Source organism: Talpa occidentalis, unplaced genomic scaffold, assembly GCF_014898055.3.
Source record: "Talpa occidentalis isolate TD23 unplaced genomic scaffold, MPIMG_talOcc4v2.1 talOcc4.9, whole genome shotgun sequence".
In the NCBI taxonomy this organism is placed as follows: Eukaryota; Metazoa; Chordata; class Mammalia; order Eulipotyphla; family Talpidae; genus Talpa; species Talpa occidentalis.
In genome coordinates, this window is record NW_023605305.1 from 78,242,137 (window position 1) to 78,267,410 (window position 25,274).

A 25,274-nucleotide genomic window follows, 5' to 3' on the forward strand; every position below is an offset into this window, starting at 1 on the left:
TCAGCAACCTCTCTATATATCTCTCCATCTTTCCTTCATCTTTGGTATGTAAATGTGAATTTTGGTGAAAGTGTTAGTAGGTGCATATAATGTTATATATTCTTTAAGGGTTACAGGCATGATTGGCCTGTTTATTCTCTAAAGTGTCCTCTGTTATTTTCCCACCTTAATTAAGTAGCTGGAGGCCATTCTTCCCTTTAAAGTTTTCTTTATCAATGAATTTAGGGATATTGTTTCCCAGTCAGGTGATCACTGCAAAACAAAACAGCAACAGAGACCAGTCTAGCTCAGACTTTGAAGCTTAAAGATTCATTCACAATTTTGAGATTTTCTAGTTCTTAGAAGTAGTTGTGACCTTTTTCAGTTGCTGTTATCTGCTTATGGTATTATTTGGTGATGCTGTCCATGGGAACCAGCCATTTTATATGTGTATATGTGTGGTATTGTGTTTTACTTCTTACAGTGGTTTATGTGAAATACAAAGGAGAGGGAAGATAAGGTTTCTTTAACCCCTTACTATCCTCTCTAATTTAAGATTCTATCTATATGATGATCACTTGTTGGACTGAGGGGTTTTAAAGATCTTCAGCAGCCTTTTCCTTTTTTTTTCCTTTTTTAAAAAAGATTTATTTATTTATGCATATAAGAGCTGGGGTACAGGCCAGAAATGCGGGGGGTGACAGGATTCATCAGAGACAGAGTGGAGAACAGAACAGGCAGAGCGACTGAAATACACTGCTGAGAAGAGCAGCGGGTGAGACAGGAGGGGTCTGCTACACCATGTAGGTTCTCCATGGCAGGCCGGGGATCGAACTCATGCTGCAGAGGCTGTGGATTACTTCATAGTGCTGTGCTTAACCCCTTGCGCCACCAGGGAGGCCCCAGCCTTTCACTTTTAACTTTTCTGATGGTACCTGGAAGATGTAGGAATAATCTCATGGTTAGCTAATAATCAGTGAGGCATAAGCTAGCACATTCTATTAAGGACAGGTTTTTTTGTGGATGAGGGTGCTTAATTTTCACAGGCCCAGGCTATTATTTAGGAATAGTGACTAAAGTATAGTTTTGAAGTGTAGTTTTGACCACCTCTATCCCCTTCACTCTAATATCTGTTTTATTATTATTATTTTTTAAAGATTGATTTATTTATACAAGAACTGGCGTACAGGCCAGATGTGCGGGAGGGTGAGAGGATTCACTAGAGACAGAGCGGGAAACAGAACAGGCAGACCAACTGAAACACACTGCTGAGGGGAGCAGCAGGCGAGACAGGAGAGGTGTGCCACGCCATGTGGGTTGCTCCACAGCTGGCGGGGATCAAACCGGTATTGCAGAGGCTGTGGACCGCTTCACAGCGCTGCACTTAACTGCCTGCGCCACCAGGGAGGCCCAGTATTTTTTTTTTTAAGTTTATTTATTTGTTTGTTTGTTTATTTATTTAAACTTTGTGTTGTTTTTTTTTTTTTTTTTAAAGATTTATTTATTTATTTATACAAGCACTGGGTACAGTCAGAAGCACGGGAGGGTAAGAGAACTCACCAGAGCCAGAGGGGAGAGCAGAGTAGGCAGACTGACGAAGTACACTGCTGAGGGGAGCAGAGGGCGGCAGGAGAGGTCTGCGTGCCATGTGGGACCCTCGCCTGGTGGCCAGGAATCGAACTGGTACTGCAGAGGCTGCGGGCAGCTTCGCAACCCAGCACTCAACCGCTGCGCCACCAGGGAGGCCCTAAGTTTATTTTTTTAAAGATTTATTTATGCATACAAAGGCTCGGGTACAGGCTGGAGATGGGGGGGGGTGAGAGGACTCACCAGAGACAGAGTGGGGAACAGAACAGGCAGACTGACGGAAGCACACTGCTGAGGGGAGCAGCCGGCGAGTTAGGAGAGGTCTGCTGCGCCATGTGGGTTGCTCCCTGGCCGGCTGGGGATGGAACTCATGCCGCAGAGGCTGTGAATTGCTTCATAGTGCTGTACTTAACCCCTTGTGTCACCAGGGAGGCCCCCCAATATCTGTTTTAAATGATCTCTGCTAGATTTCCTTTTCTGTATGTCAGAATTTTTATGATGATTTATATTATTGTTATATTTGTGTTGTATTATAAGGTAGTGGTGGGAGAGAACATTAAACTTTTTGGGGACTACATCCTAGCTTCTCACATTAAAGTATAGGAGACTTTTGATCCTTTGGTGCATGTGAATTACTAAATAATAATATAGTAATATTAATAGTAAATAGTATGCCATTTAAAAAAATATTTATTTATGCATATAAGAACTGGGATGTCAGCCATAAGTGCAGGGGATGAGAGGATTCACCAGAAAGAATGGGGAGCAAAACAGGTAGATCTACTAAAATACACTGCTGAGGGAAGCAACGGGTAAGACAGGAGACTGCTGTGCTATGTGGGTTAGTTCCCTGGCCTGGATCTATCTCATGCTGCAGTGGTTAGCGATAGCTTGATAGCGCTGTGTCTAACTCCTGCACTACTAGGGAGGCCCCCAATAGTATACCATTAAAACAAGTTCATCTAGGGCCTCCCCGGTGGCGCCGCGGTTGAGCGCTGGGTTGCCAAGCTGCCCGAAGCCTCCAAGGCGCTGGTTCGATCCCTGGCTGCTTCCCGGTCACCGGAGGAGGGTCCCACATGGCGCGCAGACCTCTCCTGCCGCCCGCTGCTCCCCTCAGCAGTGTACTTCGGTCCTTCTGCCTGCTCTGCTCCCCGCTCTGGCTCTGGTGAATTCTCTCACCCTCCCGTGCTTCTGACTGTACCCAGTGCTTGTATAAATAAATAAATCTTTTTTAAAAAAAAGAGATTGATAAACTTTAAAAAAAAAAAAGTTCATCTAGGCTCTTCTAATTGAGGATGTGAGTCAAAGATTTGTATAGTAAACTCAGTGATATGGAGAAGACTGTTAAGAGCAAATGAATAACAATGGTTTGTCTGTTTTTATTTAGAATTACTGTTCTACAATTTGAATCAAAAAATCAAATGCAATTTTGATAGCATAGCTTGATGATTTAAGAACATGGACCTTGCAGCTCATTCAGGTGTAATCATTTGCAGACTAAAATCTTGGTAAATTAACTAGTTTATCTGTTTCTGTTTTCTCCCCTGTAAAAGGAGAATTAAAAAAATTTTTTTAAAGTTATTTATTTATGTATACAAGCACTGGGTACAGTCAGAAGCGCGGGAGGGTGAGAGAATTCACCAGAGCCAGAGCAGAGAGCAGAACAGGCAGAGTGACGAAGTACACTGCTGAGGGGAGCAGTGGGCGTGGCAGGAGAGGTCTGCGCACCATGTGGGACCCTCGCCGGCAGCCGGGCATCGAACCAGTGCTGCAGAGGCTGCCGGCAGCTTCGCACCACAGCGCTCATCCGCTGCGCCATCAGGGGAGGCCCTTTAAAAATATTAAAATCTTGAGCCTCCCCGGTGGCGCAGCGGTTGAGCGCTGGGTTGCGAGGCTGCCCGCAGCCTCTGCAGCGCCGGTTCGATCCCCGGCTGCTCCCCGGCCACCGGAGGAGGGTCCCACATGGCGCGCAGACCTCTCCTGCCGCCCGCTGCTCCCCTCAGCAGTGTACTTCGGTCCTTCTGCCTGCTCTGCTCCCCACTCTGGCTCTGGTGAACTCTCTCACCCTCCCGCGCTTCTGACTGTACCCAGTGCTTGTATAAATAAATAAATAAATATTTAAAAAAAAAAAAATTAAAATCTTGCCTTTAAAAGAAGTTAAATGAGATAATGCCTTATAAAGCACTTTAGCACAGTGTCCAGCAAACAATAAGAGCTCAGTGAATATAGTGACTATTACTAATATTCCTGTTGGGTTTATTTACTGCTGTTTCCAGTGTTCTTAGTAGTTTCTTTTAGCCCTGTGCCTACCTTCTTTTTATAATTTTGGCAGTTCCATTTGAGTTAGACTAGGTTGATTGACCTGTAGGTTGAAAAGGTCTAAACCAGGAATCAGCAAACTACAGTGGCTGCCAGTTTTTATAAAGAAATTTTCATTGGAACACATCCAAACCCATTTGCTTACAATTGCAGATGAATAGTTAGCCCACAAAATTTAAGATATTTACTATCTGGCTCTTTACAGAAAAATTTACAGACCCCTGGTCTTGATTGTCTTTTTTTTTCCTGGAAAAGTGAGCCAGGAAGCAAGTTCTCAAAATCAAAAGGGAAGTAATTAGACTAGATTTAAATGGGCCAGAAGGAATTAATCATTTCAGGTTTTTAGGAATGGGATTTTGTAGCCTGGGGAATAGTAGGAAGAGGGTCCGTTGACATAGCTAATGAGTTAAGGGAAGAAAAGTTCCATTTGGAATTGGTTAGGCAGTAACAGTACTTATGAAGTGTAAGTGGGGGCATTTCATAGTAGTGGGTATTAAAGGAAAGTAAGGTTTTCTTCCAGGTAGTTTGCATTAAACCTGGAAAACAATATGGACTGATAGGTTGCCTACTAAGCAAGTATATTAGAATAGATTATCGATTTTATTTTTTGGAGTGGTAGCAATTTTCAATGTGTGACATGTGGACTACTGAGGGTCCCCAAGACTCTTCAGAGAGTCTTCAGATAAAAAAGTTTCATTATGATACAAAATAACAAGCCATTTTCACTGTGTTAGCATTTTTACTATGATAAAAAGCTGTGGTAACTGCTGGTACCTTAGTATGAATCAGAGTAGTAATACCAAATTATACTAGTAGGCATATTCTTACAGCCATACAGCTCAAACTTGAAGTTAAAAACAAAAATGGGGCCTCCCAGTGGCGTGGTGGTTGAGTGCTGGGTTGCGAAGCTGCCTGCAGCCTCTGCAGTGCCAGTTCGATCCCCGGCCACCGGCGAGGGTCCCACAGGGCGCAGCAGACCTCTCCTGCTGCTCACTGCTCCCCTCAGCAGTGTACTTAGTCACTCTGCCTGTTCTCTCCGCTCTGGCTCTGGTGAATTTTTCACCCTCCCGTGCCTCTGACTGTACCCAGTGCTTGTATAAATAAATCAATAAACCTTAAAAAAAAAAAAAAAGACCAAAATGATTGGGCGAAGGCCCACCATGATGCATGAGTTCAATCCCTGGACAGGGAGTTAACCCACATGGTGCTGCAGGCCTCTCCTGTTTTGCCCATTGCTCCCCTCAGCAGTGTATTTCAGTATGTCTGCTTGTTCTGCTCCCCACTCTGGTGAATTCTCTCACCACCCTACCTCTGGCCTGTACCCCAGTTCTTATATCCAAAAATAAAGCATTTATTTATTTATTTATTTTTAAGATTTATTTATTTTTTTTTTAGAGAGACATTTTATTTATTTGTTTGTTTGTTTGTTTATACATGCACTGGGTACAGTCAGAAGCGCGGGAGGGTGAGAGAATTCACCAGAGCCAGAGCAGGGAGCAGAGCAGGCAGAAGGACCGAGGTACACTGCTGAGGGGAGCAGCAGGTGGCAGGAGAGGTCTGCGTGCCATGTGAGACCCTCCTCCTGTGGCCGGGGAGCAGCTGGGGATCGAACCGGCGCAGCAGAGGCTGTGGGCAGCTTTGCAACCCAGCACTCAACCACTGCGCCACCAGGGAGGCCCAAGATTTATTTATTTTTATACAAGAACCAGGGTACATACAGGCCAGATGTGTGGAAGGGTGAGAGGATTCACCGGAGACAGAGTGGGAACAGAACAGGCAAACTGAAAAAAATACACTGCTGAGGGGAGCAGCGGGCGACACAAGAGAGGTCTGCTTCGTCTTGTGGGATTCTCGCTGGCTGGCTGGCTGGCTGGCCGGGATTGAACCTGTGCTGCTGAGGCTGCGGACAACTTCCCAGTGTGGCACTCAACCGCCTGTGCCACCGGGGAGGCCCCAATAAAGTATTTTAAATAAACAAACACTACATCTCTTAAAAATAGTTTTACTTAAGAATTTTTTTAGGGCCTCCCCTGTGGTGCAGCGGTTGAGCTCTGGGTTGCAAAGCTGCCCACAGCCTCGCAGCGCCGGTTCAATCCCCAGCTGCTCCGCGGCCACCAGAGGAGGGTCCCACATGGCGCGCAGACCTCTCCTGCCGCCCGCTGCTCCCCTCAGCAGTGTACTTCGGTCCTTCTGCCTGCTCTGCTCCCCGCTCTGCCTCTGGTGAATTCTCTCACCCTCCCGCGCTTCTGACTGTACTCAGTGCTTGTATAAACAAACAAACAAATAAATAAATAAATAAAATCTTTTTAAAAAAAAGAATTTTTTTAAAAGATTATATTTTTGCATAGAAGAACTGGGGTGCAGCCCAGAGGAGGGGGTGTGTGTGAGAGAATTCACCTGAGACAGAATGGGGCATGGAACAGGCAGATCTATTAAAATACACTGCTTAAGGGGAGCAGTGGGCAAAATAGGAGAGGTCTGCTGCGCCATGTGGATTAGCTCCCTGGCCAGGAATCGAACTCATGCATCGCATCAAGGTGGTAGCTCTGAGACTTACCCGCTAGGCTGCCAGGGAGACCCCCAAGAATGTTCTTAATGAAGCAGTAAAATCAGTTGTATTTAATCTTGATCTTTCCATATGACTTCTTAGTATTTTGTATGATAAAATGGGAAATACTTACAAAACTACATAGTGAAGTATTGGTTGTCTCAAAGAAAAGTATGGTTGAATTGCAAGCTAACTGCTTTCTTTATAGAATAATACCATTTAAAATTTTAATTTTAATGAAGTACTCTTATTTCACATCCTTGTTAATTTTTTGATAGTATAGAATTCTTCCTTCAGGCATACAATGCCATTTTTACTTGATGAACAATCAGCAAACTGGTCTTTCGATTTGGGTATTTGGCAGATAGCCTCTTGAAATTTTTTAGTGATAAAATTCAATGAAAATTAAATTTTGAAAAGTTTTTATACACCTCAATGAGTTTGACAGCTTCCCAGAACTTGAGTGCTTTTATGATGAAATGAATGGCAATACTAACAAATGTAATTTTTTTGTTTTTTGGACATTGTATAATGAAACATATCACCATTGGAAATCTGTGTAGATTTCATGTGACTTAGTGGATCACAGTTTTCCAGCTGACCCAATGCATGATGTAACAAAATAGTGTTTGGGGAAAGATTCATTCAAAGTACAAAATAGACCTGAGTATTTAAATGTAATAGTATGAAAGGTTCATTGATAAGGTTTCAGATTTCACATTGCAACTAGCCTTTAGAAAACTGTTCATTTTTAAAATTGAGCTAAAATTCCTGTAACATAGAATTAACCAATTTAAGTTGGACAGTTTGGTGGCATGTAGTACATTCAATGTGTGTAACCACTCCCTAAATCAGTTCCAAAACATTTTCATCACCCTTTAAGGAAATCTGTGCCCGTTAAGCAGTCACTTCCATTTCTCCTTTCTCTAAAACCTGTCAAGGCAACCAATGGATTTATCTGTTACGGATATTTCATATAAAAGGAGTCATACAATATATGATCATTTTATGTTTAGCTTCTTTTACTTAGCATAATGTTTTTGTATGTATCAGTTATGTATCCATGTTTTATTTTAGTATGTATCAATGTTTTAGTATGTATCAGCACTTTATTAATTTTTACAGTAGAATAATCTTCTGCTTTTTGCTTTTCCATTCATCGGTTGATGGATATTTGGGCTGTTCTCAGCCTTTTGGCTGTCATTACTAGTACTGACATGAACATTTGTATACAAGTTTTTGTTTGAATACCTGTTTAGTTCTTTTGGATACTTACTAATAAATGGAATCACTCAGTCATTTGATAATACTGACTTTTTGAGGAACCACCAAACTATTTTCTAAAGAGAACTGTACTGCTTTACATTCCCACCAGCAATATACTAGGATTCCGCTTTCTCTAACTTTCTCCTACTTTGTCACCAACACTTGACATTTTTTGTCCTTTCTGTATAACCATCCTAGTGGGTATGAATTGGTATCTCCTAGTGGTTTAGATTTGCATTTCTTTTTTTTTTTTTAAGATTGATTGATTGATTTATACAAGAACCGGGGTACAGGCCAGATGTGTGGGAGGGGGAGAGGATTCACCAGAGACAGAGCGGGGAACAGAACAGGCAGACTGATGAAATACACTGCTGAGGGGAGCAGCAGGCAAGACAGGAGAGGTCTGCCATGCTATGTGGGACCCTCACCGGCCGGGATCAAACCAGCCTGGCCGGGATCAAACCAGCTCTGCAGAGGCTGCGGACAGCTTCACAGTGTGGTGCTCAACTGCTGCTCCACCAGGGGAGGCCCAGATTTGCATTTCTTTAATGACTAAAGATATTGAGCATCTTTTCACGTGCTTTTGATTACCATTTTATCTTCTTTGGGTAATGTTTCAGATTTCATACAGAAACATTTTGATTATTAGTTTATCTTCTTTGGATATATTAAATGTCTATTCAAGTCCTTTGCCAACAGGTACTGAATTTCGAGTATATCAGAATGAAGATACCCATAGTTCTGATCACTTGAAAAGTCCGTTAGGCTACCCCTATTTAGTATAAGTATGAACTCGTGAATTTTAATATATACACATATTTTTGCACACAAACACCCATATGGATAGATACAGAAATGCATAAGGGTGTTTGTGTGTGTATGTAATCATGTATTTCCTTGTGAGAGTGCTTGGAAGCAATGACCGTGTCATAGCAATGAGCATAGTTGGCACTAGATTTTGGTTACCATTCTATTGGAAAAATAATGAGAGTAGAGAAATAAAATATAAAACACCCTAAAACATGGTGTACCAGAAAGCAATGAAATATTTTTAAAAATAATTATGGCACTTGAAGGAACTTCCAGTGACCAGTGCTAGGACAATTTGAAGAACAAAATAAGTAATGACTGTAATGGATTATAACCTGTGGGATTAAATATCCATAAGTCCATACTGCTACAAGTAAACATTTGAATAAATTTTTAAAAGTGATATGTGGGCTTCCCCTAGTGGTGCAGCGGTTGAACCCTGGGCTGCAAAGTTGCCCACAGCCTCTGCAGTGCCAGTTTGATCCCTGGCCACCGACGAGGGTCCCACATTGCGCACAGACCTCTCCTGCCGCACCCGTTGCTCCCCTCAGCAGTGTATTTCGTCGGTCTGCCTGTTCTGTGCCCCGCTCTGGCTCTGGTGAATTCTCTTACCCTCCCGCGCTTCTGACTGTACCCAGTGCTTGTATAAATAAATAAATCTTTTTTTTTTTTTTTTTTTAAAGTGATATGTAACAGGGGCCTCCCTGGTGGCTCAAGAGGTTAAGCATCAGTACTATAAAGCAATCTGCAGCTACTGCAGCATGAGTTCCATCCCCGGCCAGGGAGATACCCACATGGTGCAGCAGACCTCTCCTGTCTCGCCTGCTATTCCCCTCAGCGGGGCATTTCAGTCAATCCACCTGTTCTGCTTCCCACTCTGTCTCTGGTAAATTCTCTCACCCCCCCCCACCTCTGGCCTGTACCCCAATTCTTGTATGCATAAATAAATCTTTTTTAAAAAAGGTGATATGTGACAGCTGTCAAATACAGTAAAATTCAAAATTTTAAATAAAGGAGAAACATTAGGCAAATACTGCAGTAATAATTATTGCAGACAGTTGTTGTCTATGGATGCTAAAATTAGTGAGTTAGAAGTTTGTTACTGAGTGGGATTTACATAGCCTTAAAGTATTTCCTTGTAATAACTTTTCAGTGGGGCAGCTTGGCAGATACCACCCCAGTTGAGTGATTAAAGTTAACTTGTAGTACAACTTGTTGACATTATAAACTTCCTGATGGGATACATTGAGATGGACACAACATCACTTTTGTGATATTCTTGCCAAAAAAATACAGCCTCAATCTGATAATGAGGCAACTGATAATCAGGTAAATCCAAATTGAGGGGCAGTTTACTAAATTACCAGCCAACTCCTCAAAAATGTGAAGGTGAAGAAAGACTAAAACTGGGCCTCCCCTGGTGGCGCAGTGGTTGAGCACTGGGCTGCGAAGCTGCCCGCAGCCTCTGCAGTGCCAGTTTGATCCCCGGCCACTGGTGAGGATCCCACATGGTGTGACAGACCCCTCCTGCCGTGCCCGCTGCTCCCCTCAGCACTGTATTTCGTCAGTCTGCCTGTTCTGATCCCCGCTCTGGCTCTGGTGAATTCTCTCACCCTCCCACGATTCTGACTGTACCCTGTGCTTATATAAATAAATAAATCTTTAAAAAAAAAAAAAAAAAAGACTAAAACTGTCACAAGTTGGAAGAGACCAAGGAGACATGACAACTAAATGCAGTGTGGGGTGTGTCCTGGATCTGAAAAGGACCTTAATGAGAAAACATGAAATTTGAAAAGGGCCTGTAGAGTAGTTAACAGTATTACATCAGTTTATTCATTTCCTGGTTTCAATTGTGTAACTATAACAATTTTATATAACTATAGTTGTATAAGATGTTAACATTTGGGGGAGCAGGATAAAGAATATGTGGGACATTACTGAGTTTTTCTGTAAGTCTAAAATTATTTCAAATCTGAACAAAATTTTTTTATGATGAATTCATTAAATACTTAAATCTAAATTTAAAAACATACTCCACCTTTTCTAATTACATTATATATGTAAGACCAGATTTTTTTCCGTACTTCAGCTCAAACAACCTCTCACAGCAGATTGAATACAGAAGTAGCTATGATAATTTAGCTGTTTTCTATCAAACCAGACATTTAAGAGATTTATAAAATAATGCCACTTTTTGTGAAATTTTAAAGATTTATTTATTTTACGCATACAAGAGCTGGGGTGTAGGCCAGAGGTGGGGGTGGGGAGTGAGAGGATTCACCAGAGACAGAGTGGGGAGCAGAACAGGTGGATTGAGGGCCTCCCCTGGTGGCGTAGCGGTTGAGTGCCGCGCTGTGAAGCTGCCCGCAGCCTCTGCGGTGTTGGTTGGATCCTGGCCAGCCGGCGAGGGTACCACATGGCACGACAGACCTCTCCTGTTGCGCCCACTGCTCCTCTCAGCAGTGTATTTCGTCAGTCTGCCTGTTCTGTCGTCCCCCCCACCCCCCCTTCCTCCCCCGCCCCCCCTCTCCCCCTCTGGTGAATCCGCTCCCCCTCCCATGCATCTGGCCTGTACCCCAGTTCTTGTATAAATAAATAAATCTTAAAAAAAAAAAGAACAGGTGGATTGACTGAAATCTCTGCTGAGGGGAGCAGCAGCAGAGTCAGGAGCTGTCTGCTGCGCCATGTTGTAGCTCGCTGGCTGGGCATGGAACTCCTGTTTCAGTGGCTGGTGATGGCTTGGTAGTGCTGTGTCTTTAACCCTGTGCCACCAGGAAGGCCCAGAAAGTTTTGTTTTATTTATTTATTTATTTATTTATTTATTCTTTATAGAGGCATGCTTTATTTATTTATTTGTTTGTTTGTTTGTTTTGTTTATACATGCACTGGGTACAGTCAGAAGCGCGGGAGGGTGAGAGAATTCACCAGAGCCAGAGCAGGGAGCAGAGCAGGCAGAGGGACCGAAGTACACTGCTGAGGGGAGCAGCGGGCAGCAGGAGAGGTCTGCGCGCCATGTGGGACCCTCCTGTGGTGGCTGGGGAGCAGCCGGGGAACGAACCGGCGCTGCAGAGGCTGCAGGCAGCTTCGCAACCCAGTGCTCAACCGCTGCGCCACCGGGGAGGCCCTTGTTTTATTTTTTTAATGAAGAATTTGTTTTACATTACATAGAATGTGGGCTGCTTATTTTTAATTGTTTTTGATTTCTGTTTTGATTTTAATATTATTGTTGTTATTTCCCACAAGCAAAATTTCTTTTAAGTCCTTGATTTTTAGAAGTGTCCTCTTACAGAGATCCTAAGACCAAAAAGTTTTGAGAACCATGAGGGTGCCTAATCACTGAAACAGATCCCCAAATTCAGTGTCTTAAATAAGACAAAGTATTTCTTTCATGTAATTGCCTGACTTGGGTGATTCCTGTTGCTCTGTTGTTCCATGTGGTAATTTGAGGACTTGTTCTTTTATACCGATTTTTCTGCTGATCCCTAGGAAATGGGTCTCACACTTTTTACACATGAGAGTCACTTGGAGGGTTTGTTAAAACACAGTTCTTAGTCCCCATCCCTAGAATTTCTGATTCATGCTTCTTTGAGATTCAAGAGTTTATACACCCTCCAAATTCCCAAGAGATGCTAATGCCATTAACTGGGGGATCAACTTCTAAGATAGATTTCTTCCTCCAGGGTTGAAACAGGGTTGTAGCCATTAGGAAGGGAAAGGAGGAGAGCATGGAAAAGTTTGGCTTCCTTTTACAATTCTTAGGCAGGAAATGGCACATATCATTTCCTACTTCATGGTAAAAATTTAGCCTAATAATCATCAGGAATGTCTAGGAAATGTAGTGTAGCTCAACACCTATGTGGCCAGTATTTCCATTACTGTGGAAGAAGTGGAAAGTAATTTTGATGGACAATTAGCAGTATTATCAAGACATTGAAAGAATAAATGCTTGGGGAGGATTAATTAACTAGGCAATATATTTTATCAGATAAGGAACAGGAATTTACTTAGAAGTGACAAGGAAAGTTCTAGGAGGGTGATAAATGCATACATGGAAGTGAGACTATGTCTTTGAAGATTGATCTTGGACAGCGTAACTTGGTTAGAGTAGCTTAGATCAGGGTAGAGGAGGCCAGGCAGTTACGGAAGTAACCACAGAAACTGTTACAACATATCACATATCACAACATATATCAGATTGTGTTTATCAGATTTATGTGATAAATTGAAATAGCAGGAAGTCCTCTGAGAAACTATTCTTTCCCACTGTAAGGATCTTGAGGTTCTTTTCTGTTACCTATACTGTTACTTCGCTATAAAAGCCATTTTAGGTGTTTTTAGTGCCATGTTACTCAAATATGTGTATCTGATCCATAACCTTTCCTAATGTGAGTGGCATGTGTATCTTCTCACCTCCTTGGCCCACAAACCCAAATGAAAAATGGAAAGCAAAAACTTATCCAACTACTTGAAATAGGGTGGATTTATTCTATATGGGAATTGAGATTTCTTGCTTCAGAAATGGAAAGATGTGTACATGCAGAATAACTATCAGAAAATCTCCATCTAGGGCCTCGTTGGTGGTGCAGGGGGTTAAGTCTCAGCACTGTGAAGCTATCTGCAGCCACTGCAGCATGAGTTTGATCCCCAGGCAGGGAGCTACCCACATGGCACAGCAGACCTCTCCTGTCTCACAGTGTATTTTAGTCAGTTCGCCTGTTCTGTTCCCCACTCTCTCTGGTGAATCCTTTCACCCCTGCACCTCTGGCCTGTACCCCACTTCTTGTATACATAAATAAAAAAAAAAATCTCCATCTAGTGAGAAGACTGAATAGTCCTGAAATAACAGAAAAGAATCAGTTCTGCCCTTGAAATTAGAATCCGCATTTCCTCAATCTTGTATCTCTCCTCCACCCCCTACCAAAACAGCATGCAAATGAAGGGCCCCAGTAGTGTTTATAGTAATCTGCCAGTGCCTTCCTTATTTATTTCAGCTTATTTTCTCTGTCCTTTTTTGGGTGGGCGGGGTTAGGGGAACCTGGGTACAGTTACTTTATTGATGGTACATGATAGGGCTGGGCTCCCTAAGCCCCTCCCCTTCTCAAAGGGGTCTGGGATGGAATTGTAACAGGTCAGGAGATTTTTAGTATGTTGGGATGAGTGGGGAAAGGACTCCCCAGCAACTGAGGGTGCCTGTTATCCCCTTGTGCCCTGCTCTTACTCCTTGGAGGATCAGGTCTACCACCCTGTTGCTGTAGCCATATTCATAGTCATACCCGGAAATGAGCTTGACAAAGTGATTATTAAGGGCAGTGCCAGCCCTAGCATCAAAAGTGCTAGAGGAGCGCTTATCACTGTTAAAATCACAGGAAGTAGTCTGGTCTCCAGTATAACTAAGGATTCCTTGGGAAGGGGGGTGTCCTGTGATGTTTGCTCCACCATTTTCTTGATGTCATTGAAGCTGGTTTTGGAGAGGTGTTCGGTTGGAGAGCAGTGGAGTCCTTGGGTTACTACTGTGGGAAAAATTTCACCAGAGATCCCCTTTCAGCAGCACTAGTGAGTTTCCCAAACAAGTTTCTCCATGAGGTGGAGATATTTCTTATATCCAAAAGGGCAGGTTTATTATAAAAAGGGGGAAAATAATAAAGGACACTTGTACAGACACAAGGGCAGAAAAAGCTGTCCCTGAAAGGGACAGGTTTTTGAAGAGACACACCTGCATAGTCACAGGTGGGCAGAAGGGTTGATGCCCCTTGCCAGTGCACAAATTGTACTAATAATAGTCTTCTCCTTTTTTCTTTCTTTTTATTTTAAGATTTTTTTATTTTACATACAATAACTGGAGTATTGGTCAGAGGTGTGGATGTATAGGGCAGGGAGAGGAGCACCCCAGAACCCCCAAACTTGTCTGCTTTAAATATATTCTGTCATCCACTGCATCAAGACAAAACATGTAAGACCTTTAATGGAAAGGAATTTTAATACAATTAGTGTGCAGTACAGAAAAGACAAAGAATATAGTGTTTGAATCAAGTACCCATCCCCATGTGGGTAAATGTCCAGCCGAATGGGATTGGCCCAGAGCAAGGTCTGAACGCCTGCCAAAAGTCTCAAGTACCTCCTAGTAGGGCCCAAAGAAAAGGGTCAGAAACAGTCAGACAAGTCTGGGAGGGAAAAAAAGCAAAATCAAAATCAAGATGAAAACTGCCATTGTTAACTTCCCCCTGGGTCTCTCACCCACATCTCTTTCAACCAGTCCAGGACCAAAAGGCAAGTGCAGTTTCTTCACACGTCTCTCTGCTCCACGAGCCTCCTCCAGGTCTCCTGGCTCCCATCCTGTTTCTTTCCTTCTTTCAATCTCCTCTCCAGCTGCTTCTCCTCCCTGCTCAGCTCCACCCTCCTTTGGGTGGGGCAGGGAAACTGGAACCTCCCCTTTTTTCTGGGCACCACCCTGTTATAGGGGGAGTGAGAGGATTCAACAGAGACAGAGTGGGGAACAGAACAGGCAGATCTACTGAGATAACACTGCTGAGGGGAGCAGTGGGCAAGACTGGAGAGGTCTATTGAACCTTGTGGGTTAGCTTCCTGACCAGGTATCCAAGGCAGGCCAGTGGTAGTGTTGAGACTTAACCCCTAGGCAACCAGTGAGGCCCGGCTGCTTTTTTTTGGGAGGGGCTCATTCCTTTGTGCAGTTGACTTTTGTTAACCTAACTACTTCTAGGGTGTGACTAGGTTGATTTGTAAGGACTAGTGATTCTCTACAATGGCTCTCAATCTCCATATCCCACTGGTCTAGTATGTGCTTCGTGATACTTTCTATAGCATCTGATAATAGCAGTTGGTGCCTAAGGCTTTTTCATTTTTATAGCTGGTTTAATAACTGTTAATCACTTCTATTTCCACCTCCAGCTTTTGGCCTTGTATGAGCCAGGTTGCTAATCTTGTGGTGCCTCCTTTCCAAATTTTCTACTGTTAACCTCCATCATCATCACATTTGTTTGTGGGTATTTTTTTTAAAGGATTTATTTATGCATACAAGAACTGGGGTACAGACCAGAGGTATAGGGAGTGAGAGGATTCACCAGAGACAGAGTGGGGACCATAACTGGCAGACTGACTGAAATACACTGCTGAGGGGAACAGTAGGCTAGACAGGAGAGGTCTGCTGTGCCATGTGAGTAGCTACCTGGCCGGTTGGGCCGGTCAGGGATCGAAATCGTGCTGCAGTAACTGTAGATAGCTTCATAGTGCTGAACTTAGCCCCTTGCACCACAAGGGAGGCCCCAGTCATATTTGGCACATTTCTCCTGGCAGCATATTAGATCCACAACTGACACATGGAGGGATACACAGAAGGTCATGTCAGTCCTGGTCATCTCAGGGATCACCTTGCCCACAGTGCTGGAGAATCCAGTTGAGGAGGGGATGGTGTTCTGAGCAGCCTCTCAGCCATCAGCAGTGATGGCATAGACGATGGTCATGAGTCCCTCCATGATGCCATGGATGACCTTAGCCAGAGGAGCCAAGCAGGTACTGGTGTAGGAGGCATTGATGACAACCTTGAGGGAATTGTACTTCTCATGTTTCATGCCCATCACAGATTGGGGGTGGGGGGGCATTGGCAGAGAAGGCAGAGACGATGGCCCTTTTGTTTCCACCCTTCAAGTGAACCCTTGCCTCCTCCAAGGTAGTGAAGACACCAGTAGACTCCACAAGAAATTCAGCACCCGAATCATTCCATTTAATGTTGGTGGGATCTTGCTCTTGAAATGGACTTGATGTAATGACAAGCTTTCCTTCTCAGCCTTGACTGTGCCGGTGAACTTACCAGGGGTGGTGATTATCCATATTATTTTTTAACCTTCTGGTTGATTATTTTGCCAGGAATATCGTAGTATAATAAACACTTAAGAGTCTGATGTGTCTTATATGCTTCTGCCCTATACAGATATCATGGTAGTCTCTTCTGATTCCATGTTACCTAAATCTCTTTGGAGAAATAGTTAATAAAGCTCACGTCCACTTTGATGCATACATAAGTCCTTGTACACATACTTTCTATTCCACTAATTGCTGAATTCCAGAGATTGCTACCTCTAGGGCTGTATAGAAGTAACTTCTAAGATGATCTATAATTGTTGGAGATAATTTCACTTTTGAAGCTATGGAAAGTGTTCTATATAGCATTTTGCTTTCCTTTAGGGACTTGTGCCTCTATTTCAGGAATTTGTTTTGCAGTTTGGGAACTGTAAGTTTCTTTAGGGAACTGAAACCAGAGTAGGTACATCCTTGGAAAGTGCAAAGTTAATTGCTGGGAATGATTGACAGTAGGAAGCATTAGGTAGCATGAAAGCAACTCAGCTGTCTGGTTTGTATTAGGGTAAGTTGGAGATGTGCAAAACAGGACTTACTGCTTTGTTACTGAAACCATGCAAAGCCAAGGGGATGTCATAGTTCATGGGTCCTCACCCATGTACTTACAACTGCAGGACACAGCTCAAGCTCAAGGTACAACAATGGGGTTTATTAACAAAAGGGAAACTGGAAGAAAGGAGAGTTTCTAAGGTCATAAAAGGCCTACCCCAGATACTTTCTGCGGTGACCTGTAGTCCAAATCAATAGCTTCTTATGTAAAATGTCATTGTCCCTTCGACAAGAGCCTAGAGCTGGTGGCACACTGGTAAACGGTGGATCAGGATCCAGCTCACAGTGGCAGCTAGAAGTGATTACAGGTGGTGCTGCTGAGGTGGCACTGCAGCAACCAGCAACACCTACCTGGAGGCCAGGCTGGATAGCACTGGGCACCAAACTGGACAATACCAGAAAGTGATGCTGGAGGATCAGAAGTGCCACCACTTCTGAAACATGTTGTGCATAGGCCAGTCAGCAGGCAATGTTGGAGGCAGGGTTAGGTCTCAAAGGTCTGCAAAGATCTCTCCAGGACCTCTCCATACAAATCTCTGAGCCATCTGAAACCTCAGCATATAGGCTCTCCAGGGTAGCTGCCTTTCAAGCCAGATTGGTCCATTTACAATTCCAGTTCTATTTCCAAGGCTTGACTGGTCCCGGTCAAGCTCGAACCTCATTGGTCTGTTTCAATTTCAGTGCAGTATTTAAAACTGAAACCCCAGCCTGTGTGTCCAAGCTTGACCTACACTGAAGTAGGGTGGTCTAACATCAGGGGTGAGCTCTGCAGCAGAGCCAGGCATGCAGTACACCCAGCTGCTGAGGCAAGCTTTATAGCAGGGAAGTGTCCCAAACAGCCAGAGCACAGGTTGCCCTGGTGTGGGCACTGCTGCTGTCATAGCCCCAGAGGTTGACCTGCAGGCTATGCACTGAACTCTGGTTTCTGGCATGCCATGGTTCTCTCCCTGAGGCTTGAACTGGCCGTGTGTGGGAGTGGGGTGTGGGGGGAGGCAGAGGAACACTTGACTGTAATAACAACTCCCTAACCAGGAGCCATAGGGGTGTTCCTCTTATATTATCTTTGACAGGACCTGGAAGTGCTGTTTACTTCCAATTTGGTGGGAGACAAAAAGTATTACTTTTAGCTGTATAGTGGCAAGTAGATGGCACAATCTCTGAGGACCATTGAGATAGAATTTATTTGTATTGTTATGTTTGTCCCTTTAAAGTACTTGTCAAGGGCCTCCCCTGGTGGTGCAGCGGTTGAGCACTGGGCTGCGAAGCTGCCCGCAGCCTCTACAGCACAGGTTCGATCCCTGGCTGCTGGGCGAGGGTCCCACGTGGCGAGACAGACCTCTCCTGCCACGCCCACTGCTCCCCTCAGCAGTGTATTTCATCAGTCTGCCTGTTCTGTTCCCCACTCTGGCTCTGGTGAATTCTCTCACCCTCCTGCGCTTCTGACTGTACCTGGTGCTTTTATAAATAAATAAATCTTAAAAAAAAAAAAGAAAATTTACTAAAAAAATAAAAAAATAAAGTACTTGTCAAGGGCCTCCCTGGTGGCGCAAGGAGTTAAGCACAGCACCATGAAGCAATCTGCAGCCTCAGCAGCCTCTGCAGCATGAGTTCAGTCCCTGGCCAGCCAGGGAGCTACCCACATGGTGCAGCAGACCTCTCCTGTCTCGCTCCCTGCTTCCCTCAGCAGTGTATTTCATAACAATGGGGACCTGTTATGGTCCCCACTCTGTCTCTGGTGAATCCTTTTGCCCTCTGCACCTCTGGTCTGTACCCCAGTTCTTGTATGCATAAGTAAATCTTTAAAAAATAATAAAGCACATGTCAAAACCTTATTACTAGGCTTACTCTTTGTGGAATACATTTCTAGCTAGGCTGTTACTTCTGACTTTCTCCCTTCTCTCTTGACTAATTTCGTATATAGAACTATATGGATGTTCTTGCGGAATAGTCTAGAGAATTTTTTTTGAGGCCAAAAAATGTTCTGAGACTGAGATTTGTAGATCACTGCTGTTTCCATGTTATCACCATCTCCCAACCCCTGTTTCTTCTAAGAAATATGGTTAACTTTATAGGCCACTGAATTCAAATGTCTGTGTCTTTATTAGATTGTGAGTGTGTGGATATTGTAAATACTAGGGTTATATGTGTGTTGTTTATATACATATATTGTACCAGTGGCAGGCAATATTTGATTGTCTGATAGAACAAAATTTTAGTTGTTGACTATTAATAAAATGATGTTGGCATGAGAAACCCACTAACCGTCCTTGGTGTGGTCGGTGAGTGTCCTGGGCATTGAAATGAGTTCTAAGTTTTAATAATGATTCTCCTATTTATTTATTTATTAAGATTTATTTTTTATTTATACAATAGCTGGGGTACAGGCCAGAGGTGCAGGAGGGTGAGAGGACCTACCAGAGACAGAGTGGGGAGCAGAACAGGCAGACAGACTGAAAGCACTGCTGAGGGGACCAGCGGGCGCCAACAGGAGAGGTCTGGCGCGCCATGTGGGAATCTCCCTGACCCACGGGGAATCGAACTGGCACTGCAGAGGCTGTGGACAGCTTCACAGCTTGGCCCTCAACCCGCTGGGCCACCGGGGAGGCCCGATTCTCCTATTTGTTGTATGCTCTTGGATAGACTTAGTCTTTTTGAGTCTGTTATTTCTTTCATAGAGTGGGAATAATAAGGGTTTCATAGGAATGTTCTAACACTTAAATGAAATATTGTTTCTGTTCTTTACAGTTTCGGTATTTAGCCATCACTCAAATGTTGTCATTTCCTTATTTCCCATGTCCGCAATACACACCTTGTTACTTCTTCCTGTTGAAGTACACTTTCCGTCATCTGTTCTCAGATTTGTGTGATGAATGAATCATAAGAAAATTGGTTTATCTGAAAAGAGGCTCTCCTGAGTATGTTTGAATATGTGAAATGTACCTTAGGAAAGTATGTTTTCCAGAGCCATGTGAAAGATCACAATCTTCCAAACTCTTCTGCTGCCCATTGTTACTAATGCCCTGTTATAAGACATGAAAAGGAATTTTTTTGTTTTCTTCAAATATTATTTTAAAAAGACTTCAAAGGAAAGCCTGTATTTGTTCTACTTTGCACAAAGAAAAATGTAGTTTTATAATTCTGATGGAGGTTGGGGAAATGGCCTAGCTCATATTTTTTTAATTATATACTACATAAATTGCTTACTTGCCTGTTTACGTAAGTTTTAGGGCAATTATTCTTAAACTTATAGGGTGTCCAATAATCACAAGGAAAACATCAGATGTGGAGTCCCTTGACTGCATCCTAAGAAATTTCAGTTTATTGTTTGAAATGGGCCTGGGAAGCTGCTTTTAAACACGCACCTGAAATACTTATGATGTAGATGGCCCCGAATGATGCTTAGAGAAGCAATGATAAGAGTAAAGGAAAAATGACAAAACTAAATTTATTGGGTTCTGTCTATGGGAGGGGGTCACATGTTGATCTGCATTATTTTTTGCAGCCATGCTTTCCTCGTTTTCCATGGTGAAGGACCAGTTACTTTGCTTTCTGCTACATGCTGTAGCAGTAGTTTTGTGAATAAAGCGAAATTAATTACTAGAAAAAGGGGATCAAAAAGATATCAAATACAAGCCTGTTGTTTTGGGTTAGATTCAGAAGGCATAAAATTACTGTTAAATTAAAAATGTCTTAAATTCTTGATTTCAACTTCTGTGCTTATTTTGTTGCCGAGTGGTAGCAAATAGTTTACTGACCAGCACTAGTCTTAGAGCATTGCTCTTCAGAAAACAATTTTTTAAACTGGCACACCAGAAACTTAGTCACTTCTACAAATTCCTGGAAGCCTGATTTCTTCATCTATAAAAGTAAAACAGGTTTACTACTTTGCCTGTCTTGTAGGGATGTTAAGAGGATCATGTAAAGTACATTGCAACTGAAAAAGTAATGTAAGTTATATTAATAACTTTTATTGAGCATTTATTGAACATATTACTGTTGAGCAGGTACTTTGTTAGCAACTAGGGAGCTTACTGTTCAGATAAATATTTGCTACATAAAGTTGACAATATGCAGAGCCAGTTAAATTCAGCTTCACAAAAATTTTCCTAGACTTGTGCATTCTTTCTCTGAACTCCAGTAGCATGCTTATGTTTTTAAAATATATAACTGTGATTTTTTTGGTAATGCCTGAAATAAGGACTTTCTGAAGGTGTATAACATTTCTCTAATATTGGAAACATTTTGGAAGAAGACACTCTTGAGTTGAAGCTTCTGGTATTCCTTGTCTAGGGGTCCATTCCTATTAATCCTGAAACAGAGTTTTCCTTCTCCCAAATGATTCATGTTGCCCACTTGATACCCAGCTCCTTACCTTTTTCTCCTCTGCCTAACTCCTTTTTCAGAGTGCTTGCAGCAGAGATTTTTGAAGCCAGGAGTTCATTCAACAACAACAAAAAAAAAAACTTTTTATTTTAATGTGGAGGGGCTTGGGCAAATAGGTTTTCATAAATTTAATTATCAACAAGGGCCTCCCCGGTGGCGCAGTGGTTGAGTGCTGGGTTGCGAAGCTGCCCACGGCCTCTGCGGCGCCAGTTCGATCCCCGGCTGTTCTCCGGCCACGAGAGGAGGGTCCCACATGGCGCGCAGACCTCTCCTGCCGCCCGCTGCTCCCCTCAGCAGTGTACTTCGGTCCTTCTGCCTGCTCTGCTCCCCGCTCTGGCTCTGGTGAATTCTCTCACCCTCCCGCGATTCTGACTGTACCCAGTGCATGTATAAACCAACCAAACAAACAAATAAACATGCCTCTGTTAAAAAAAAAATAATAATTATCAACAAAAATTTTTTTAAGTGCCTGTTATGTACAGGTTAGGTCCAGGAGATAAGAGAATGAATAATACATGTAACCACTTCCTGGAAACTCCTCATTCTTTAAGAGAAATGGACAAACTAGATAGGTGCTAACTCAAAATATTTTGAGAACACACAGGGAGGAAAATCTGTCTAAGGGAACAGGGAAGGTTTTATAGACAGGGTGACCATCTAATTTATCCTCCAAACTGAGAAACTATTTAAAAGGAACACTGTTAATCATCCTGAGGAGGCAGCGGAGTGTATAAACTGGGACTGTCCCAGGCAAACTTGGATGTATTGTCTGTTATCCGAGTCAAAAGGTTTTTTCATAGTCTTTTCTTTCTTTTTTTTTTTTTTTAATAAGAGTTGGAGGACTTACTAGCTAAAGAAGATAGCACATAGAAAAACTTAGAAACATGAAAGAATGTGTTGGAGTGCCAAGCTCATAAAATACCTAGGGGTAGGAATAGCAGAAGATAAGGTTGCAAAGGTAAATTGGGATCAGATGTTGTAGGGACCTGTATGCTGTTATGGGTAATGGAAGTCTTTGATATTAAGGAAAGGATGGTAAGAATAGATATTTTTAAGATCACTTTACTGGCTACATGCAAGATAAATGTGGGGGTGGCCTTCAGTATTGTTCCTAAGATCATTTAAAGTATTTGTTATAGATTAGAAGATAAAAGATGATATTCTTTCTTTTTTTAAGATTTATTTATTTATACAAGAACCGGGATACAGGCCAGATGCATGGGAGGGTGAGAGGATTCACCAGAGACAGAGCGGGGAACAGAACAGGCAGACTGACGAAATACACTGCTGAGGGGAGCAGCAGGCATGACAGGAGAGGTCTGCCACACCATGTGGGACTAGTTCGCGGGATGGAACTGGTGCTGCAGAGGCTGCGGACAGCTTCACAGTGCGGCGCTCAACCGCCTGCGCCACCAGGGGAGGCCCAAAAGATGATATTCTTAACTGGGGAAGCAGTAATGCTGAAAAAAAAAAAATGGAGACATTTCAGAGATATATAGAGTTTTCAAGATATGAATTATTGGGGGAAAGGCACTTGGTTTCAAGGACACCATGCTTCTCTGGTTTACTTCTTCCTTCACAGACCATTCCTGGGTCTTCTTTGCTAGGTGTTCGCTTCAGCGGGTTTTTTTTTTTTTTTTTTTAAGATTTATTTATTTATGCATACAAGAATGGGATATAGGCCAGAGGTGTGGGGGGAGGGGTTTGAGAGGACTCACCAGAGACAGAGTGGGAAACAGAACAGGCAGATTGACTGAAATACATTGCTGAGGGGAGCAGCGGGGGGGAGGGGGGGTATGTCAGGAGAGGTCTGCTGTGCCATGTGGGTTGCTCCCTGGCCGGAGATCGAACTCGTGCTGCGGTGGCTGTGGACAGCTTCATAGGTTGTGTCTTAACCCCTTGCGCCACCAGGGAGGCCCCTTCTTCTTCAGTTTTTAAATACTCAGGTTCAGATCTCTGTTGGCATTCACCATTTTTAAAAATTTTTATTTTTTTAAACATTTTTTAAAAATATTTCATTTATACATAGAAGAGCAGGGGTGTAGTCCAAAGGTGCGGGAGTGGGGTTGGTGAGAGTATTCACCAGAGAGAGAGTGGGGTGCAGAACAGGTGGACCTACTGAAATACACTGCTGAGAGGAGTAGCAGGTGAGAGAGGAGAGGTCTGATGTGCCATGTGGGTCAGCTCCCTGGCTGGGGATTGAACTCATGCCGCAGAGGCTGGCCATGCAATAGCTTGATAGCACTGAGACTTTTTTTTTTTTTTTTTTGTGGGACCCTCTCCGGTGGCCCGGGAATGAACCTGCGCTACAGAGGCTGCCCAGCGCTCAACCGCTGCACCACCAGGGGAGGCCCTTAATAGCATTGAGACTTTAACCCCTGTGCCACCAGGGAGGACTGTCATTCACCATTTCAAATAATTTTGTGTACACTCCCCCATGTTTTAAAATTCCATTTTATATATTTGAATTCGTATCTACAACCCAAACATCTCAGTGCTAGACTTAATGTCTGATACACATTTCAAACTTACCATATTAAAACTATACTTTTCATACTTCACTCCATATTTCATATTTCACTTCAAATGTTCTATTATTTTTGACCAAGGCATCATCATTTATTCAGTTGTAGTGATAAAAGCCCTTGTGTCATCCTAAGCTATTCTTTTTCTCATATTTCACATACATCAACGTTTTTATTGACCCTTCTTTCAAAGGCTATCCTCACTGAGCCTCATGATTCAGGGCCATATTTGTTTTGCCCCTAGATTACCTTTCTTACCTCATTTTCTGTCACACTCCCTCTTGAATTTGGCACTTCCTCTTTACCTTTACTGTTCCTTATACATAGTAAGTACCATTTTGTTCCAAGCAGTATTCTTGCTATTTCCTCTACCTGTGTTATTCCCTCCCAGATACATGCATAGTTCACTTCGTCACTTAATTCAGAACTCAGCTCAAATGTTCTCTCTTTACTCAGGACTTTCCTAACTGTGCTTTTAAGAAAAGGCTCTTCTAGCTTTCTCCATCCCCTTTTCATGCTTAATTTTTTTCATGGTACTTAGATGGGTGAGTAGTACTGACTGCTTTATACATGTGTGTATGTGTGATTCGTTTGTTGTTTCTTTTCCCTAAGTCCATGAGGATAGAGACTTCAGTATTGTATCTCCAATGCCCAGAGTAACACTAATAAGTGATAGGCTTTTTATAAATACTCTATGAAATATAATAGGATTATATTTTATGAATGATGCCTTCAATTTTAAGATGTATCACTATTTTATGAACCAACATGAAAGAAAAAAATGCTGGGCCTCCCTGGTGGCACAAGGGGTTAAGCACAGCACTGTGAAGCTATCCGAAGCCTCTGCAACAGAGTTCAATCCCCAGCCAGCCAGGGAGCTGACCCACATGGCACAGCAGACCTTTCCTGTCTCGCCCACTGCTCCCCTCAGCAGTGTATTTCAGTCAGTCTGCCTGTTCTGCTCCCCACTCTGTCTCTGGTGAATCCTCTCACCACCCCGCACCTCTGGCCTACACCCCAGTTCTTGTTTGCATAAATAAATAAATCTTTTTTTTAAAAAAAGAAAAAATGCTGTCAAATGTGGGATACCACTGATTATGATACACCCTGATATCAGAGGTTAAAGTCAAGGAAAACATGAGCAGAGTAGAAAGGACTTTCAAAGTTTTTAACTTAATCAAAGGAATGATGCTATATTAACAAGTATGGAAAGAATACCTTCCCACTTTCCTATTACTCACTAGGTAGAAGCAAGAAGAACCTTATAGGAATGAGAAAGAAATAGAAATCAAACTATGTTCTCAGAGACTGCCATTCTGTTCTTAAAGTCATCTACATTTTAGCATTCTTACTGTTAGGTCTCTTCTCTGTTGGAGGGTAAATGCATCTCTGTTTTTCTCAATTATATCAGCCTTTTTCATCCTCAGATTACTTGT

At 42.9% G+C, this 25,274-nt stretch overlaps 1 protein-coding gene and 1 pseudogene across 1 annotated transcript in view; one reads left to right on the plus strand and one right to left on the minus strand.

Annotated features, from left to right (window-relative positions):
• Window positions 1-25,274, plus strand: part of GATAD2B (GATA zinc finger domain containing 2B) — a 113,704-nt gene that overhangs the window by 45,087 nt on the left and 43,343 nt on the right. The gene's annotated exons all lie outside the window — the stretch shown is intronic.
• LOC119236844 (glyceraldehyde-3-phosphate dehydrogenase-like) lies at window positions 14,617-16,350 on the minus strand (annotated as a pseudogene).